The sequence below is a fragment of the Lampris incognitus genome, chromosome 15 (assembly GCF_029633865.1).
Source record: "Lampris incognitus isolate fLamInc1 chromosome 15, fLamInc1.hap2, whole genome shotgun sequence".
NCBI lineage: Eukaryota > Metazoa > Chordata > Actinopteri > Lampriformes > Lampridae > Lampris > Lampris incognitus.
Window position 1 is genome coordinate 24,448,552 of NC_079225.1, and position 6,063 is coordinate 24,454,614.

The 6,063-nt window shown below is 43.8% G+C and overlaps 1 pseudogene; it reads left to right on the forward strand.

Moving 5' to 3' along the window:
• Window positions 1–201: 201 nt before the first annotated feature.
• LOC130124823 (E3 ubiquitin-protein ligase TRIM35-like) lies at window positions 202–3,280 on the forward strand (annotated as a pseudogene).
• Window positions 3,281–6,063: the final 2,783 nt, after the last annotated feature.

Here is a 6,063-nt window from a genome sequence, read left to right on the forward strand (position 1 = left end):
ATCTATCTGTCTGGCTGGCTGGCTGGCTGGCTGGCTGTCCATCTGCACACCATAGACGCATCATCTAAAGCTTGGCGTACACATACTACGTCATGTCATTGAAACATTGATACCCTGCTTTTACATGGATTTTAGCACAAAACAATGTAATCAAATGTAACCCAAGACCGGCTCGTTTGATGCTGATAGCATTCCCGAAAGATGTGTCTCCGTGCCTTAAACGCAGCCAATTTCCACAACGCAAAGTAAATCAGATCCTAATAGCAGAGGACTCACGACATTTCCTGTCACGAGGGGCATAGGGGGGCTCCGCCCCTTTTTATTACGGGATATGCTAAAAAAAAGCAAAAAAAAAGCAAAATCAGGAAATAACCTACAGCTCTGCACTTACAGTTTCTCGTGATATTGGAAAATAGGGAAGATAATCCACAACAGGTCACTTATTTGTAGGTTAGGCAGCTTGACGCACTGCTGAAGCTGAGCCCTGGATCGCCACACAAGAGCGAGTCGTTGAAAGTGAAAGTAAACGTGCTCTGCTCCTTGACTTCGAAAAAGGAGGAGAACGGCAGCGGTGGAGACGTGGGGGGAGGGGGAGGGGGAGAAACAACAACCACACAGAATAGCTTCCAACTCATCTCTTTCCGACTGCACCTGCCCGGTGTGCTGTGACATTTTCAAGGACCCCGCAGTTTTGCTGTGCGGCCACAGCTTCTGTAAAGATTGTCTCCAGGAATGGTGGAGACAGAGCGGGACACAGACATGTCCCGTCTGTAAGGAAATATTTCCGATGGGCCAGCCTCCTCGTAACCTGGCGCTGAAAACCTGTCCGACAACCTGAGACAGGAGAGGAGCCAGAGAGCTTCAGCAGGGCCGGATGAACTATGCAGTTTGCACAGTGAGAAACTCAAACTGTTTTGTCTGGACGATCAACAGCCCATCTGTGTGGTCTGCAGGGACGCCAAAAAACACAAGGAACATAATGTCGTGCCCATCGATGAAGCTGCAGAAGACCATAAGGTTGGAGGCGTTCTTCTGAGTTCAAAAAAAAAGTGGCCAGAAAGCAAGTCAGCATCTGCTAGTGCTATCATGCTAGATACTATTTCAGAAAATAGGTTTTGATATCCATTCTTCATAGTTGTGTCTGCAAAGTTTACGTAGCAGAGAAAAGTCTTTCTTCGGTGATGCATGCGTGATATCATTGCAGGCCAAGCTTCAGGTGGCGCTGATGCACCTAAGAAGCAAACTGGGAAAATTTTCAAGGGAGAAACTCGACTGTGATCAAATGGCCAGCCACATCCAAGTAAGTCAGAGTCACAGGTGCCGTGGATGTACCCGTTGTTTTCTTTCTCCAGAACTGTGTCAACTCTTATTATTGTCGCGCTCTGAACGCTGAACACTATACAACTTTATCTATGGTGAATCATTTGGATTATCTGCTACCCTTTACAAAGAGCCGGGCATCAAATGTGTATAATGGATGTTTAACGCCGGCTGGAATACAACACATTATTTCCCATGACTCTACCATATCATAACTGCTCTGCTTTAAATAGTGAATTTCATTTTATTTCTCAAGCTCCAGGCCCAGCAGACAGACAAGAATAAATCAAGTCTTCAAGATGCTTTACCAGTTCCTACGAGCAGAGGAAGCCACAAGAATTGATGCGCCGAGGAAGGAGACGACGCAGAAAAGTCAGACGATGAAGATCAAGACTGCGAATTTGACCACGTTGATCTCCTCACTCTCAAACACCATCAAAACTGTAGATGAGCAACTGAGAGCCAAAGATGTCTCGTTCATGCTGGTAAAACATTTAAATCATTTTGCACTTTTAAATGTAACCGTTGGACAAAGGGAGAGTTATTGATTTGTGACCCCGATTTTCTCTGACTGTACAGAATTTCAAGTCCACAATGGCGAGGTAGTTGTGTCTCCTGTGCATCCTGCTTGTTTCACTCTTTGAGATCAGAGCTGCTCCTTGAGGTGGGCTGACTTCCTCGGAAAATGTTCACAGAGTCCAGTCGACACCTCCAGAGCCAAACACCTCATGGGGGGCGTTGATCGATGAACCGAAACACCTGGGAAACCTGCCATTCAATGTTTGGGCAAAGATGAAGCAAATAATTCAATGCAGTAAGTAACGGCAGATTTACACATTCTCACTTCACGTCATTTTGCTGTCGTTTGCCGTTGTCATTGTTTTTCGCTGGCTCACATTCAATTCCTTGAAGGTATTTTACAGGTAACGTAAAATACCTTTCGCTACCTTCACAGGTAGTGAAAGCAACCTGTGAAGTTAATTTGTCCACATTGTGCCATCCATTTAGGAATCTGACAGCTAACAAACTCAAAGAAACACCATTGTAACTAAAATCTTTTCCATCTAGCCTCTGTCGTCCTGGACCCCAACACTGCAAGCAGAGCCTTGATAATATCACAGGACTTGACTAGTGCAACACAGGGTGATAGAGCTCAGCAACTCCCTGAAAACCCAGAGAGGGCCGGATCCTCAATGGTCCTTGGATCTACAGGATTTAGCTCTGGGAGACACGTCTGGACTGTAGAAGTGGGTGGACAGTTTTGGGCTGTTGGTGTGGCTGCTAAAACTAAGCGTTGTGGTTATACAAAGGAATGGGGTATCTACATGTGTGCTTGTACTGGATTTCTCAGGGAACGAACTCCAGAAGGTGACTCAAAACTCATATGTGAAGATTCCTTCCCCACCAAGATCCGAGTGCAGTTTGATTTTGACAAAGGAGAGCTGTCATTTTATGACCTCGATAGAAAAACATGTGTACAGACCATCACGTGCGCTTTCACAAAGCCTGTCTTCCCATATTTTTTTAACAATGTAAAACTCCTTCCTGCTGAATTGGCCCTGACGGCAAGACAACCCAGTTAGATATCCTTTCCAATGTACCACCACAGACACAAACGAGCTGAGCTGTTGTTCAAACAAACAGGATGCTTTTTAATCAGCTCTACATTTTTATTTCGGAGTTTGTGGGTTATGTTGGTATGCTCAAATGTATATGTATACTCTGATCAGTCTCAGCATTTGACTTGTATCTTCCTTATTTTCATCCTGTTCACTTGCATGATTTGTTGGCTTTCAATCTTAAAAACTACATAATCCCTGCAGTGATTTCTTCTTTTCCAAAACCTTCATTTTCAAAGATGGAAAATAACCTGGGTCACATCATTTTGAACATTGTTGCATTTTTTCTCTACATACATAAGCAATTGTTGATATATGCACATATATTTGTGTGTGTGTGTGTGTGTATATATATATATATATATATATATATATATATATATATATATATATAGTGTGTGTGTGTGTGTGTGTGTGTGTGAATGTATGTATGTATGTATGTATGTATGTATGTATGTATGTATGTATGTATGTATGTATGTATATAATCTATGGATTATTTTGCTCCTTGTTTGTTGCGCACTTTCCCTATCATTGAAGGTTTCATTTAATGAAGTTTTATATATATATATAATAAATCAATCTTATATAGCACTTTTCTAATACTCAAAGTTGCTTTACAATAAACGGGGTGACACAAGACAGCAGATAAACATAGCACAAACATACAGGGGTGGATGGGACGGAGGGGCTACAAGAGGGAGAAGCGTGTGTGTGTATGTGTATATATATATATATAACTTTTAACAAAGTTTTATATATATGTATATATATATATACACACACACACACATATATATATATATATACTTGGCACAAAAAGTAAGGAAATTTGTGTTTGGTAGATTATTTCTTTGTTGTAACAATGCTTCTTGGCAATAAATCTTATACCGTTGGAAAGCCTGTTTATTTCCCTTTTAAATGGTGCCTCATTTGTAAGGAACATGCATTTGTGCGATGAGCAGCAAAGCTGAGTATGTGGGTTGCGCCCATGAAAAATTTGCCAAATCTTCTCTGCCAATGCCAAACAGCTTATTTTGCTGCTGCTATTGACTTGTTTTGAGCTTCTGGTACCCTAGGTGCTGACAATCAGGTGCCTGATATAAGATTTATTGCCAAGAAGCATTGTTACAACAAAGAAATAATCTACCAAACATACATTTCCTTACTTTTTGTGCTAAATTTATATATAATATATAAATTAACTTTGTTAAAAGCAACACTCAACGGTAGGGAAAGTGCTCAACAAATAAGAAGCAAAATAATCCAATGAGTCAAGTAAATTCTTTATGAGATGGCATGAAACAGGCTTGTACTGTCTCATAAAGAATTTACTTGACTCACTGGATTATACATACGTATACACACCCACACACACACACACACACACACACACACACACACACACACACACACACACACACACCAATCAGCCAAAACGTTAAAACCACCTGTCCAGTCCGCGGTGGTGTAGTGGTCTAAGCATCGGCTTTGTGTTGATGCAGTTGCCCACTGGGGACCAGGGTTCGTGACCCGGTCTCGTCAGATCTGACTATGGCCGGACTCGATGGAGCAGCAATAATTGGCAATGTTGTCTTTGGGAGGGGGGCGGAGTCGGCTTGTGTTCGTCACATGCGTCTCTGGGTGTGTGGGAAAAAGCAATGGTTTGGCCTGGATTCGCCTTGTCACGAAAGTGGCGAGGCGTCTCCTTCGAGACCGCCGGCCAGAGAGATGCAGTTGGTGAACGCATGCAGTACGAGGGTGGGTGTTTGAACTAAAATAGGGATCGGTTGGCCACTAAATGGGGAGAAAAAGGGAAGAATCAGAAATAAATTTTAAAAAAAACCTGTCCAATATTGTGTAGGTGCCCCTCATGCTGCCAAAACAGCTCTGACCCGTCGAAGCATGGACTCCACAAGACCTCTGAAGGTGTCCTCTGGTATCTGGCACCAAGACGTTAGCAGCAGATCCTTTAAGTCCTGTAAGTTGTGAGGTGGGGCCTCCATGGATCAGGCTTGTTATTCCAGCACATCCCACAGATGCTCGATCAGATTGAGATCTGGGGAATTTGGAGGCCTAGGCAACAACTTGAATTCTTTGTCATGTTCCTCAAACCATTCCTGAACAATTTTTGCAGTGTGGTAGGGCGCATTATCCTGCTGGAAGAGGCCACTGCCATCAGGGAATACCGTTGCCACGGTACCTGGTGTGCAACAATGTTAAGGAAGGTGGCATGTGCCAGATTAACATCCACATCAATGCCAGGACCCAAGGTTTCCCAGCAGAACATTGCCCAGAGCATCACACTGCCTCTGCCGGCTTGCCTTCACCCCATAGGGCATCCTGGTGCCATCTCTTCCCCAGGTAAATGACACACACGCACCCGGCCATCCACATGATGTAAAATAAAACGTGATTCATCAGACCAGGCCACTTTTTTCCATTGCTCCATGGTCCAGTTCTGACACTCGTGCCCATTGTAGATGCTTTCGGAGGTAGACTGGGGTCATCATGGGCACTCTAACCGGTCTGCTGCTACTCAGCCCCATACACGGCAAGCTGACAGCTGTCTATATCATAACCAGCATTAACTTTTTCAGCAATTTGAGCTACAGTAGCTCTTCTGTGGAATCAGACCAGATGGGCTAGCCTTCGCTCCCCATGCGCATCAATGAGCCTTGGGCGCCCATGGCCCTGTTGCCAGTTCAGTGGTTGTCTTTTCTTGGACCACTTTTGGTAGGTACTGGCCACTGCCTATCTGGAACACCCCACAAGACTTGTCGTTTTGGAAACGCTCTGACCCAATCATCTAGCCATCACAATTTGGCCTTGTCAAAGTTGCTCAGGTCCTTACCCGTGCCCATTTTTCCTGTTTTCAACACATCAGCTTCAAGAACTGACTGTTCACTTGCTGCCTAATATATCCCGCCCCTTGACAGGTGCCATTGTAACGAGGTAATCAATGTTATTCACGTACCTGTCAATGGTTATAATGTTTTGGCTGATCTGAGTATATATAGAATTTTACAAAATAATATATTACAAAAGTGTATTAGTTTTAACTGCCATGTGATGGACTGGAGGCCTGTCCAGGGTGTCTCCCCTCCTGCTGCCCAGTGACTGC